We start from the raw sequence: 13,530 nt of genomic DNA, 5'->3' as shown, positions 1-13,530 counted from the left end.
TGCCAGTAGGATGTCACAGAGACATCTGTAGCTCCAAAGAGAAAATCTACAGCTCCTGGTTAAGAACAGCTGGCTGTGGGGACTGCAGCACGTGTGGCCTCCAGGGCCTCTCCCCTTGGCACGCTGAGCCAGTGACCACAGGCTGTGGAAATGGATCCGACCTGCAGAGGAGGTGGCAGAGGCACAGCTCTCCCCTCTGAGGGGACTGGGCGAGTCTCAGCAAAGAAAGGACTGGATGTAATCCCAGCATGGCCCAGGCACTGCTGGTTTTTTCAGCTGCCATGGGATCCCCTGGTGCTGAAGGCGGCAGGTCCCTGCTGGAAGTGTGGGTACCAGGGAATGTGAGCTCAAACCAAAGCTGGGGTGACTCAGCCTGGCACAAAGAGCCAGGGACATTCCTATTATTCAGCTGCAATCACCAGCACCTGGCTGGCATTGCCAGACCCACGCTGAGTCTGTCCCTTCCATCCCTGTGCATTGGGCTACAGTTTCAGGCTGGCCACCAGCCCAGGCCCACCTACCAACCAGTTATGTTTCCTTCTCACCTTGCATTCCCGCCTGGGTGCCAACAACACAACAAGTGTGCTTAACTCTGCTTCATTGGACCAAACCCACCCAAGAGCTGTCAGAGAGGAGGCCAGGTGCCTCCTGAGCATGCAGGATGCTCCAAGCTTGAAGCGTTTTACTCACGTGGGGAATAAACCCATTTTTAGAGTTTAAAAAAGGAGGCAATGATTCCTGCTGTGGTGTGAATGCTTCCACAGGCAACCAGTGCGAGCCACAGCCCCGAGGCACAAGTCACGGGCACACATCACATGCAGGTCGAGCTGTGTGCTTCCGTCCTCACTCACTGTGTGCTTCCCCTCCCGCTCCGGAAGCCCAGCAGTCCCCTGCCCTCTGCAGCTCAACCCTCCTGGCTCCTTTATTGACAAGGGATGGATGCTTCAGGGCTCCCCATCACTGCTTCCCTTCCCATCTTAAACCCCTCAGCTGCTGCACGCTCTGCTCACCAGCGTTTCTGGGCTGGGATGCAGGAGCCCATCCCAGGGCTCGAACCGTGGTGCCAGCTCCACAACCTCAAACTGCTGCCCGTGGCTCCTGGGTGTGGTGTGAGGCTGGCCACCAGGCTGACCACCACCCTGCCCCGGTCGAACACGTGTAGCCCTGGCAGCACAATTCACAGTGCCACATTCTCATTCCTCCAACCACGTGAGACAGCAGCTCTAAACCACTTATAAAAACCTGCAAAGAGTTGTTAGGCTGTTTTCCTCCATGTTTAAAAAGGAGGAGATTATCATGAACAACCCCAAGCCTCAGCTTGGACAAGCAGAGATCTCTGGCCATGCGGCCCCACTGATCACCCTCTGTAAAGGAGCTTCTTCCCGTGGAGCAAGGCTGACCCCAGAGCAGCCCTCCCTCACTGGGAACACCCCACTGAGAGGAGCCTTCCTGCACGCAGATCTCAGCAGAAGCTGCTCCATCAACAGGCCCCATGTAGCCCATGGCAGTGGCCAGCACAGCCCTTGCTCCCCGCAGACGGGCTCAGGGTGTCTGTGCCCAGGAGGGTCCAAAGACACACACAAAACTGATTCTATGGGGCTCTGAGGATGGGATCCACTCCCGCCCCTGTCCACCCAGCCTGGACAATGGTACTCAGCCCAGGAGGGACATGGGGACCCTCCCCAGCCCCCAGCCAAGGCACAGCACCCTTCACTCCTATCACCAGTGCTCTGCAGAGCTCTGTGCTGTGTAAACAAAGAGCCAGGCAGCGATCCCCAAACTCAGCTTGTCCAGACAACACTGCAGAAGGAACGAGTCGGGCCAAGCCCAGGAATGGGCACCGGGCACGGCTGAGTGTGCCCAGAGCCCCCGAGCTGCACTCTGGGACTGATGCCCCCGTCCCACGAGGCACTGGCTGCAGCTGGGGCAAAAAAAGGAGCAAGCCAGAGGGATTCACATCCTCGGGGTTGCAGCTCAGCTTTTTTTCCTATTTTTTTCTTCCCTTATTAATTTTTTTTTTCTTTTTGCTTGGTTTTGTCCTTTGACGGGCAGGGTGGTATGGATTTTTATTTAATTTCTTTGTTTGTTTCTGCTGTTTTCTTTCTTTACCAAAGGCAGCTGCGCCCCAGACGCCCCCCGAGCCCTTTAGCGGGGGCAGCAGCCAGAGCAGGGCAGAGGACAAGGGGGTCCCCACGGGGCCAGGGCAGGGAACCAGGGGGTGCCCTTCGGGCAGGGCAGGGCTTGATCTATTGATCTCCACGGATCCCGGACAATGCCGGCAGCGCGGCCAGGCGGTGCCGAGCCGCGGCCTCTCCTGTGGGGCACGGCGGCGGCGGAAGGGGCCGAGGCCCGAGCCCCCCTCAGCACCCGGTGCCCCTGCCCGGGGCACGGCCTGCCCCGGCCGGGAACCCCCACACTGCCCTCCGTGGGAACCGCGGCACTCACCCCCCGCTCTCTCAAGCCCTTCCCTGGGATAATTCACCCCCAAAAAAAAGCGTTTCCCCACCACCATAATCCCCCCTGCGGTGCCCCACGGAGCCCCCGCCCCCGGGCAGCGGAGACTCACCCGCGGCGGCGGCGGCGGCTCCGGCAGCCGGTGGCTCCCGCTTCCTCCCGCGCTGTCCTCCGCCTCCTCCCCCATCGCCCTTCCTCCTCCTCCTCCTCCTCCCCCATCACCCTGCCTCCTCCCCCTCCAGCCCGGCCCGGGGGGATGGAGCCTCTTCCCGGGAAGTTGCTTCGCCCCCGGGCGGTTTCCATCCCCCCGCCGCTCCGGGCCCGGCCCGGCCCAGGGGGGCCCGCAAAGGGTGAGAGCAAGAAGAGTTCGGGGGCACGTCCCACCCCGGCTCCACGCAGGAGGTGCGGGGAAACTTCCACGGCAAAGAGAGAGGCTGGGACAAGCGGGGCAGACCCGTCCCAAGAGGAGCCCAGTTCACCCACTGCTCCAGGGACGAGGGCCAGGGTCTCATCCACATCCACATCCCCATCCTGAGCGCAGGGAAGCCCGAAATTCTCTTCCCAGCATCCCGAAATTCTCCAGCAGAGCCCCAGGGCAGTCGCGGGTGGGTGTGAGTGCTGTGAGCGTGGGCTCACTTTGCTCTGCAGCTGCTTGAAGATGTCTGGGCTGCGTCTCACATCTGCCAGGACAAGATGTCAACCCACCCCCACGGGCACGGCTGCTCTCTAAAAACGATGTCAGTGAAGCTGAATGAAGAGAGTAGCTGCCTCCACAACTCCCTCCTGCCTTATACCTTGATCCCAGAATGTCCCACCCCTCTGCCAGCAGCGGAGGGAAGGGCCAGCCACAGGAGGGAAGCCGGGCTGCACCACCTGGCCCTGCTCCCTCCAACGCACACCCCGGTGTGGGGTGATGTCCCCTCTGTGATGTCCAGCAGTGCTGTTGGGACTCCTGTCACAGCCAAGGTGAAGCCAACCTCACTCTTCTGGGCTCCTGGTCTGACACCTTTCTTTGACCTACCCTATGACCTCAGGACTTTATCCCTGCAGTTCCCAGATTTGCATTCCCAGAGAAAGGCCTGCAAGTGATGAAAGGGTTAAGACAGATGTGCACATCTGCAATCTTCAACACCCAGAGGACTCCCTTTCCCACGAGCAGCCCCTGCACAGCCTGCAAGCCCAGGGCTAGTACTTGTACTCCCTTTTGGACCTGTTACCAGCCTCACCAGCCTCTGCCACACTCCTGCACTTGATGCAAGCCCTGCCACCTGTGCCAGTGGCACCACAGCCGCCCCTGCTCTGCGTCCCGCCTGTGGCTCTAGCCTGGCTGTCACCTTCCCTCTCTGCTTCCGGACCACCAGCAGTGGCAGATCTTCCTCCACCCAGCACAGCCACCCCACACCAGGCTGGCAGCAGCCCTCCCCACCACGCTGGGCTGGCAGCACTCCTCCTGTGATGCCCAGCAAGGCTGGCACAGGCTGCTCTGCAAACGATGGGTGCTGAGGGGGGCAGGGGTAAGACCCACATCCCCCCACTTCAGCAAGTACCAAAAATACCAATTTCTCAGAAACCTTCACCCAGCACCCAGGCAGGAAACCCAGCTTCAATCTGCTTATGCTGCAGCTGCGTGCAGATTTCTGCCAGATTACACCACTTTTTATGACTTATTAAAGCTCAAACCCCTATCAATGGGCATTAGTGTTTTAATCTCTCTAATCTCCAGGAAAATCCAATGCTAGATGCCAAACCAGGCTTGCCCCAGTGGCAGCAGGGTCTGTTTGCAAGTCACTCCAGCCTTGTTTAGCTGGAGAAAGGCAGGAAAAGGCTGTGCTGGGCTCCCTTAGGTGCTGTGCTTGCACAAAGAGTAAAGGGCAGATCTCAGGTGTGATGGCTTCCTGTCCCTGCCATTAAGTTGATCACAGCTGTGGCTGTGCAGGAGTTGAGCACCAGCACAGGGCTCATGTGCCCAAACTGAGACCAGCAAAGGGGTGAACACGGTGCTCAACCACGTGAACCAACTCCTCGCTCCTCCGGGTTAATTTTTTCAGATTGAAATCATGGCCATACTTTAGTCTTGCCTGTGAGGGAATAAAAATAACCATAGAAAAGTTTTCCCCATGGTCACTGAAGCTCTGCAAAGACATTTTACAGAAACACAGACTGGTTTGGTTGAAAGGGACCTTAAAGACCATCTAATACCAATCATGGGCACCTTCCCCTAGACCAGGTCCGTGGACATTTCCAGGGATGTGGCAGCCATAGCTTCTCTGCACACGCCCTGCCAGGACCTCATCACCCTCAGGGAAATAATTAGGACACATGGGAACTCAACACTGTGTGCAAGTTATTTCCCAGAGTAATTAATAGAAAATATTTTGTTTCAGCTCATATCTCCTCCTCCCCAGGAGCAACATGTGGCGAGTGAGGAGCTCAGAAGGACAACAGAGTGTCATCCTTGGCCGCACAGCAAGTGCAGCAGAGCTTTGGGAGCACTGCAGATCCCCAGGATGGCTCTTGGGGACTTCGGGGTGTTTGCACACAGGAGGCACTCACAGAGTGACAAACAAACTCTTACAGGAGCATCTCCATTCCTGTGAGGAGAACAGGAGATGCTCCTGTAAGATGCTCTGCCTGTGCCTCTCCCACTGCTCATTTCTGGCTCTGAGCACAGGCAGGACCGACAGGCAGAGGAAGGAAGCAGCTCCCAGTGCAGATGAACTGGAGAGGGATTAAGTGACTCGCCCAGGGTCACACAGAAATCTTACAGCAGAGCCAAGAATTGGATCCAAATCCCCTAATTAAGGGTTTTAAAATCACAAACTCATTGTTCTTCTCTTCGAAAAACCTCATAATCAGAGTTAGGAGCAATTCTAACAAGGCCTATTGCTGTTGTAAGTTGTATCAAGGGATTTGAACTAACTGCAGACCCAGCTTTTAGTCTTGCAACTAATCTGAAATGTTGAGGAAGATTCCTGCCTGGCTTACACAATCCAATCTGTCCTGCTTTGTGGGACATCCCTGATGGTGAAAGAGGGTCCCCATGTCACAGCCACACCGTGCAGGGCTGGTAGGGCTCACTGGAGAACGTGATGCTCAGGGGTGCACCAACGAGGGTTTCAACAGTCCCTGAGTTTTGGGGACAATCCCAACCACCGTCCTTTGCAGCAGAAAACTGCCCAGCAGTGGGGCTGTCCCCCAGCAGCACTCCTCTGTGCCAGGCAATTCTCTGCCCTCAGCCAGCTCCAACCACAAATCCCCAACTCTAAGGAATAACCAAGATCTGCAAATGAAGGCAGCTTCACCAGCACTACCCAGCCTGTGGGCAGACCTGCCAACAAACTCACTTCGTCCCAAGCTGCCCAGCTCTTAAGAAAACATCAAATCCCTTGGGCACAGGCAGCATGAGCAGGATGTGTTGTCTCGCAGGAATGCTGAAGGGACATTTCCAATTTTACTGCACCTCAGCAAGCCCCAGTTTAAAAGTGCACCGTTAGGGCTTAGGAAATAATTTTTATTCTTTCAATATTGCTGCAATGCTGACTACCTGCCAGTCCCCAGTGACTTTGACAGACAGATGGAAATTCTGCCAGCTATATTTATAATCTCAGATCAATAGCAGAATGAAAAGCACATCCAGAGACCTTGGTAGAGCACCAGCAAACTCAATGGAAAGTAGCATGACCGAGAAAAGGACACAAGCTTGCAGATCACAAGACCAAAATTTAATTCTTTTTAGCACTGAAAGAGACACCATCACCTCTAGCAGGAACAGAAAGGATCCCACAATGCCAGGAACAGCTAAAAACAACCCCAAAGCTTTTCTAAGAGCCTGACTGCAGGTCTGCAAGTGTTACCACCTGGGGAGGGCTCTGGCAGGCAGCCTCCATGGTCCCTTCAGCATGTGCAGGGTAACACCCAGAACACCTCTAAAACCCACAGATCAATGACATTTCCCCCCCTCTGGCTGTAGTGAACTCCCAAGTCCAGAGATGATGCAGTTTCTTTTTCTTTTAAGCTACCTGGCAGCTCCTCTGAGCAGCCCAAGTAAGGCACACCTCTGCAGGTATCCCACCAGTTCCTTCATGAAAGCAGCTCTTTGGTGGCTTAAATATCCCTGGAAAGACAGGGCAGTGGAGCAGCAGTAATAAAGGGTGCAGGCACTGCCAGGAACATCCCAGAGCCCTCCAGAGCTCAGGGACATCCGGAGGCAGCACAGGGAGCAGCCACCCATCCGTGCCTTGCCCAGGAGCAGCACCCAGGCCCTCCAGCATCACTGCACCGTGGCTGCTCTGCTGAACCCACACTACACCCAGGAGTGCCCCAGCTTCCACCACACCAGAGCCCAGAGTCTCCTCCAGCTGGACATCTCCAGGCCGCTCCCACTCTCCAGGAAGGAAGGAAGGAATTGTTTCACACGCTGTCACCAAGCATCACGCGCAGCTGGCACCGTGTCCTTGGCGTGAGTCACCCTCTCCCTGGGGAGGCCATGCCTGGGTTCCTGGTGTCACATCCCAGCAGTGTCCCTGCAGCAGCCTCCCTTCCTCTGGCACATTCCTCCTGCAAAGGATCTGCAGTGCCTTCTCCCTTGAGGCAGGAGGCTCCTCACCGTGCTTGAGCAATCCAGCATTTTCCAAAAGGGAACAGGCTCTGCTAGGAAGGCACTCCTCAGTCACAAACATTTGGAAAAAGCAAGAAAGGACCCCATTCCTCCCAAATTCCTCTTCCTTCACAGGGGGCACTGGTTGGGGCACTGCCATGCTGGTTTGGACAGACACAAAGCACACTCAGGCACTGCCAGGGCCTCAGCTCTGAGCACAGGTTTTGCTCAGCAGGGACAGATCTGCCTTGGCACCAAAACGCTGCTGCTCAAATCCCTGGGCCAGCTCTGCAGATGGCACAGCCCAGCCATGCCCAAGGAAACACACTTGGCTGCTTAGGAGCAATCCTCACCCCTCCTCCTCAAGGGCATGGTCTGCTCCCCCAGACACTCCCACAGATTATCACAAAGGACAAATTATCCCCAAAAGGGTCAAAGCAAAGCTCTGCACCTTACCCCACCAGCACCCCTGTGCCCCACTCCACCAAAGCCCTGTATCCTGCCCTGTGGAGAGAGGGGAGCAGATGGAGCCTACACAGAGCTCACACACCAAGGAGCACCTCAGAGAGCCCCACCAGCACCTCTGCTCCTCTCACCACCAGCAGCATGGTCAAAGCACACCCAGCAACAGGGGCAGGGGATGAGTTTGGTGAAAAATCACCTTTGCAAGGGAAAACAGCAGGGAGTGAAAAATTCGACTGCCTAAGTCACCCCGAACTTGTTCAAGTAGTTTAAACCGTTTCACCCCAAAGTGGCATCTCCTCTCTAGATGGGGAGATGCCCAGGCAGTGACATCCCTGGGAGTCACAGCAACCCCCCCTGGCACAAACCAAGCTGCAAAGAAGTTGCTGGGGTGCCCTAACAGTCCTTGCAGGCCACGTGCAGGGATACACGTCCCTGCAAACTGCACATAATGGGCCCTTCTCCATCCTTTGTCTCCTGCCCCTTTTTAAACCTATAAACGCCCGTTTGGAGGTAAAGAAGAAAGAATTTAGGGCATCCTAAGCCTGAAAAGAAGGAAAACTCCATTCAAGCTGCTGGGCTGTCTCCTGCAGCATAATTAATAACAACCCATCCCCAGCAAGCTGCTGCAGCGCCAGCTGTCTCCTCGCATGGAGGTGCCTTGCTCCAAAGAATAGTGCTTTGTGTTTTGATGGGAAAAGGTCAGGAGGATGGGGGGGAGGAGGAGCATGGCTGGGAGGGAAATGTGTTGCTTCCCCGCAGTTCCCGACGCCGTGAGCGAGTCCTGCTCGGTGCCCATCTGCTGCTGGGTCAGCTCTGGGAGATGGTGGCACCCCTTCATCAGCCCCGGGGTGATCACGTCCTAAAACTCAGCAGACAGAGGGACACGGGGAGAATTCTGTGGGCTGCACTCCCCCCCCCACACTGCTGGAAGGCCTGGGGAGCTCCTGATGCCACTTTGATACAGTCCAGGAGCCCCTCTGGGGAAATCCCTGCTCTGCTCTTATCAGGAGGCTCCCTGATAACAGCACAGGATCAGGCTGCAGGGAGCCAGCACTGTGTGCCCCTGGCAGCTTTTCCAGGCCACCAGAAAGGGACCTTTCCTGCTACCATTTGGCTTTTGCATAAACAAACCAGCCAAGCCAGGCTCACAGCAGCAGTGGATGGATCCAAGGTGACGCAACAATGCAGCAGTGGGGAAAAAAAGCAAAATGGACCCAAGCCCGGGGTGTGAGGTGCCCACAGCCACCAGACTGCAGGGCGTGGCCAGGAAATCACCTTCATTTCTGCTTGGCCACAGAGGCCAGGACTGAGTACCAAACCAAGACACCTCCTTGGATCCTGGGCACCACAGCCAAGGGCTCCTGGGATATCTGTGGATGCTCTCTGCCTGCCATCACCCTGCTCCTGGCTGGTTATCCAGCCCTCCAGCTCTCCTGGAAAAGTGATGCTCCTACCCCAGCCCAGTGCCACACCAGGCTGGGCACTGGTGCCCAGGGAGCACCACTGACATGGTCACTGCCCCCCGAGGAGCACACAGGCAGCTCTTGTGCTCTGCCAGCTGGCCTGGCCTCTGCTCTCACTGTCACTTTGGCCCCCTCCTTCTCCCACCCATGTCCCTCTGTGCCATGCAGGCAGCCTGGGGCTGCCCCAGCATGGAGACACCTCTGGTGCCAAGGCAGGACTGGGGTGCAAAGTCCCATCCATTTATCTTGGGGAATAGAGACTGAAAATGGCAAAGGAAGGCAGAGGGAAGCAGCGTTAGTGAAGGTCCCTGTCCCACAGACACGTCCCCTAGCCAGGCACCAAGGCTTTGCACTTCATCCCCCAGCTGGGCAGGGGGAGGACACAGCCCAGAGTGCCCCCACAGTGCTTCCACCCCAGGGAAAGGTCCCTGTTGCTCAGCAAAGGGCCATTCATCACCAGGACTGTGTGGGATGACAAAGGGTTAACCCACTGCAGCTGGGCCAGAAATACCATCCAGGACAAAGAGAGACTTCATGTCACCCACACTGCAGGAAGAAAAAGGGGCCTTAATCCGATTCACAAAGAAAATGTGGCTTTTACAGCCCCGCCTGACCAGGGCCCTCCAGCAAGTTTTGCATCTACAGCAAGAGTTAACCCAGTCTGAGTTTGAGAAGGGGCCAGAAAATAGGAGAGGAAATCACTTTTCCACAAGTTTGTGAGAAGGGAGAGCTGGGTGGAGGCGCCTGGACCCAGGCAGCATCCCTGCAGCAGGAGCACAGGGACGTGGATGTCTCAGCCTGGAAAATCTGATGGCCCCAAAGCATCCTTAGAGCAGCCAGACCTGAGCAGTGGTTTTCAGGGGATTTATCAGGGCTGGAGAAAGCACCACTGCTGATTTCCCACTAGCTGCTAGAGATCACAGTGAGGAACCTGTGAGCACCTCAGCACTGCCTGGCATTTTGGGGATGATAAGCACGAGCCAGCAGAGATTTTCAGAGCATTAATGGCAGAACTCTGCCTCGTCCCCATGAGGACAGGGACCCCAGGGAACAAAGCTGGGAGGCAGACAGTGCTCACACCCTCTAGATGTGCATGAAACTCTCTCTGCCTTCGCCTCCCAGCTGCCAGCCAGGCACACATCCCACAGTGCCACGTCCCTGCCCGAGTCACAGCTGTGTCCCTGTGGCAAGGGGGGTTTGCCAGCCTGGCCCCTCTACTCTGTTATCTTGAAATGCTACGTGCCCACTCCCCTCCTGATTTTTGGACAGTCATTTCCAGGATGCCACTGAGCTGTACTTGCAAGATTAACTCTTTCACTCCCGTTCTGGTGATTATTTTTTAACAAACGAGGTCGCTTTGCTGTACTCTACTCCACAAAGCCTGACAAATTTTGGGGATAAATGAAATAAAGTCCAGTTGAATTCAGCCATAAGATCACAGCAGGCTCAAGCCTAGGAGAGCCAGCCTTCCCTTTCCCAGCCCAGCCTTTCCCCTGTGCTGGAGCAAAGCTCCGACACGTTACCCAAGGAGCAGCAGCTCCAGCCCGTGTTTCACCCAGCCCCAGCACGGCTCTGACAGGGCTGCATGCGGCGTTGGGGCCATACGGAAATCACAGCATTTAAAACCACAGGCTATAAAAATTCCACCATGCTCAGGGAAGGGAAGTCTGGATTCCCCATGGAGAGGCGTCCAGGAACCGCTGCTGCCGGGTTATTGGCCACCAAGCCATTAGACCGTGCCACATGTGCATACCTTGAGCTATGGCCAGCACATCCCGGTGAGAGGGTACGTGCTGAGGGGCTCTGGGGTCAAACACATTCAAACCCCACCACGGAGCTACCCACGAGCCCCACAGGCATTTTGATCTCAACATGGGAAATCATGGATGGCAACTACAACAGCATGGGACAGGTCAGAGCTCCCAGGGCTAGCGCAGTCCTCCGTGTGGTCCAAATTTATTTTGTCTGTTGTGACATGTCCTTATCTGCACTCAGGATGCCCTTACAGCAGGGCACACACCCTGGACAGCTGTACTCCTCCTGGATGCTGTATCCTGCAATCTGGAATCACACCTGGACAAGGCAGCAGCACTTAGAGAGAGGTTCAAGCATAATCACAGTTCTTGCTGTTTTGCATTTTTACCTTGTCTCAAAATCAAAGCTCAGCCCAGTGTTGCGTGCGCACACAAATGCCCCATTGCCTGACTCACCTATGTCCCAGGGGTATTTAGTCCACCAACCAACAGTCATTAATTAGCATCAGGAAACCCAGGACTCTCAGCCAGCACATGTCCAACAGCAGTACAAAATCCCCTCCCACCCCAGAGCTGCTCCACCAGTCTGCTCCCTCCACCGCACCCACCATCCACAGCAGCAGGAATTCAATAAAATTCAGCAACTTTAACCCAAAACTTGCCTGGTGCTATGGGAGGCTGTTCCTGTACTCCTCTGCTCCGTGTGTTCCTGTAGGCTGACCCTGGGAAGCAGAAGCAGCAGCAAGCCCAGGGTGCTGTGCAGAGCACAAGGCTGCTCAGCTCATGGATGGCTGGATACCCGTGGTTCCAAAGCAGGGTTTAGGGGGGAGATGGAATGACCTGCTATTTACAGAAGGGCGGGCACAACACCGATGAAATCGCCAAGAACTCCGATATAAACAGCTCGGTGTGTGCTGGGAGTCACAGCACAGGGCAGCAGTACCGGCCCCGTTGGATCCCAGCTGCTCCCCTGGCCCAGATCTGCTCTGGCAGAGCCGAGATAGTCTCAGCCCTGAATACGTCAGCCCAGATCCATCCCGGATGCTCCTTCCCTAAATGAAGTGTGGTCACACTGGGATGGATATAAAAAGCCTAGCCTGAAATCCTCTGGCGTGAAGCCTTTCCTGCAGCCCCGGCTGCTTCCAAGGGCTGTTTGACAGGGAGACATTGGGATACAGAGGGGAGAAACTGGGATACAGAGGGAAAGAGCAATTCCTGGGGGATCACACTTACACAGCCCGGGCTGCTGTGCCCAGTGCCCCCATCTCTGCCAGAAAAAGGCAAGAGGAAAAACCCTCTTGCCTGGCAAGTCCAGGTGGTCCCACAGTGTCACCTAAACATCCGTGTCACAGCCACTGAGCAAACAGTCAGGAGCAGCGACACAAGGATGCAGAGGGGCCATTCAAATTATAAAAAAAAAAAAAGAAAAAGGAGAGAAAAAAAAAAAAGTGAGGCTCAGAGCTGAGCTGGGCTGGTTTGCAGAGCTCCAGGGCTGAGACACAGCACAGAACAAACAGCAGGGAGGCAGCGGAACCGGAGCGTGGCGTGACCCAGCTGCCACCCCCGGGACCCCAGGGACCACCGAGCCTCTGTGTCCCCCCTGCCCCGAACCCCACTGCGGGGACCCCCAGCTCCGTTCCCCTGCACTCACCGGGGCCGCAGCTCCCGCGGGGGCCGGGCTGGGGCCGGGAGGGGCTTGGCCGGGGCTGGTTCAAGGGAGCCGATTGAAGAGAAACCCGCGGGGGACGCTCCCGGGACGGGGGAGGCGAGCCCCGCTCTCGGGGCTGTCCCACGCAGCAGCGCGAACATTCCTCCCGGGAAGGGACCAGCTCTCCCCTGGCAGGCAGCCGGCCACCCCCCTGAGCCCTGTCCCCAACCCTGTGGTGTCCACATTCCAATGACACCCCCACGTGCCCCTGTCCTTGTGTTGTCCCTATCCCCATGGCATCCACATCCCTGGACTGTCACCATCCCTTCGGTGTCTCCAACCTTGAGGCATCCCCACCCTAAGAGTGTCCCCACCCATGTGGCATCTCCACACCCCTGCCCTTTTGTGGGGGCTGGGGTGTCCCCAGGGCTCTGGGTGATGCCAGTGAACCCCACAGTGCGTAGGGGATGTGTGACCTGGGCACAGGCTGCAGCTCAGGGGGCTGCTGCAAGTGATGGGGCAGGATGGGCAAGAGAAGGGGGGAGCAGGAGGCTGCTTTTGGGGAGCACTTCCCACACAGGCACTGAGAGGCACAGAAAAGGGCTGGGCACAGGAGCCCTGCACCCCCCAGAGCACACAGGAATGCTCAGGAGGTGGGCCTTCCCCACCGTTCATCAGGGCAAGGGCCATCAAACACCAGGAAGTTCCTTTTCCACATCAGTTCACAGCCAACTTCCGCAGCAGAAACCAAGGAGTGAGGCTGCCCTGGGCTGCCAGACCTCCCTTACGTCACCAGACCCGCTCCCCTCGATGTCACAGCAATGTGAGAGCAGCTCCAGCAGCCCGCAGAGCCCTGGCAGCCACACATCTGCCAGGCTGGGGAGGCTGTGGCAGCCCCTTCCCACCTGGGGAAGGCGGAGGCTCTGCTCTGTGACACTCGCTGCCACTGAAAGGTCACAGGCCACAAAGGGGTTTGAGGTTTTCAGCTCTGCAGGGTACAGCTCTCATGTCTGACACCCTCCTGAAGCTGAGAGCAGAGAGCGCTGCTGACTTCAGCCTATTCTTGGAGGCCCAGGTCCCCCCACAGCCCCACGAGAACACTTGGGAATCTATCAACCATTTTTTAACCTGAAGAAAAAACATTGAGGG

General features: G+C 56.6%; 1 protein-coding gene across 7 annotated transcripts in view; it reads right to left on the bottom strand.

Annotated features, from left to right (window-relative positions):
* Positions 1 to 13,530, bottom strand: part of SEPTIN9 (septin 9) — a 146,560-nt gene that overhangs the window by 24,414 nt on the left and 108,616 nt on the right. The window contains exon 1 of one of the 7 annotated variants that reach the window (XM_053960156.1): positions 11,396 to 11,701. The exons of 5 other annotated variants lie outside the window; for them this stretch is intronic. The gene's annotated coding sequence lies outside the window, so the exon portion shown is untranslated. Of the gene's footprint in view, positions 1 to 2,566; positions 2,893 to 11,395; positions 11,702 to 13,530 lie in introns of those variants that run through there. One more of the 7 variants, XM_053960155.1, reaches the window with a different exon arrangement.

The sequence above is a fragment of the Vidua chalybeata genome, chromosome 19, assembly GCF_026979565.1.
Source record: "Vidua chalybeata isolate OUT-0048 chromosome 19, bVidCha1 merged haplotype, whole genome shotgun sequence".
Taxonomy (NCBI): domain Eukaryota; kingdom Metazoa; phylum Chordata; class Aves; order Passeriformes; family Viduidae; genus Vidua; species Vidua chalybeata.
This window is presented reverse-complemented; position numbering and strand designations above follow the sequence as displayed.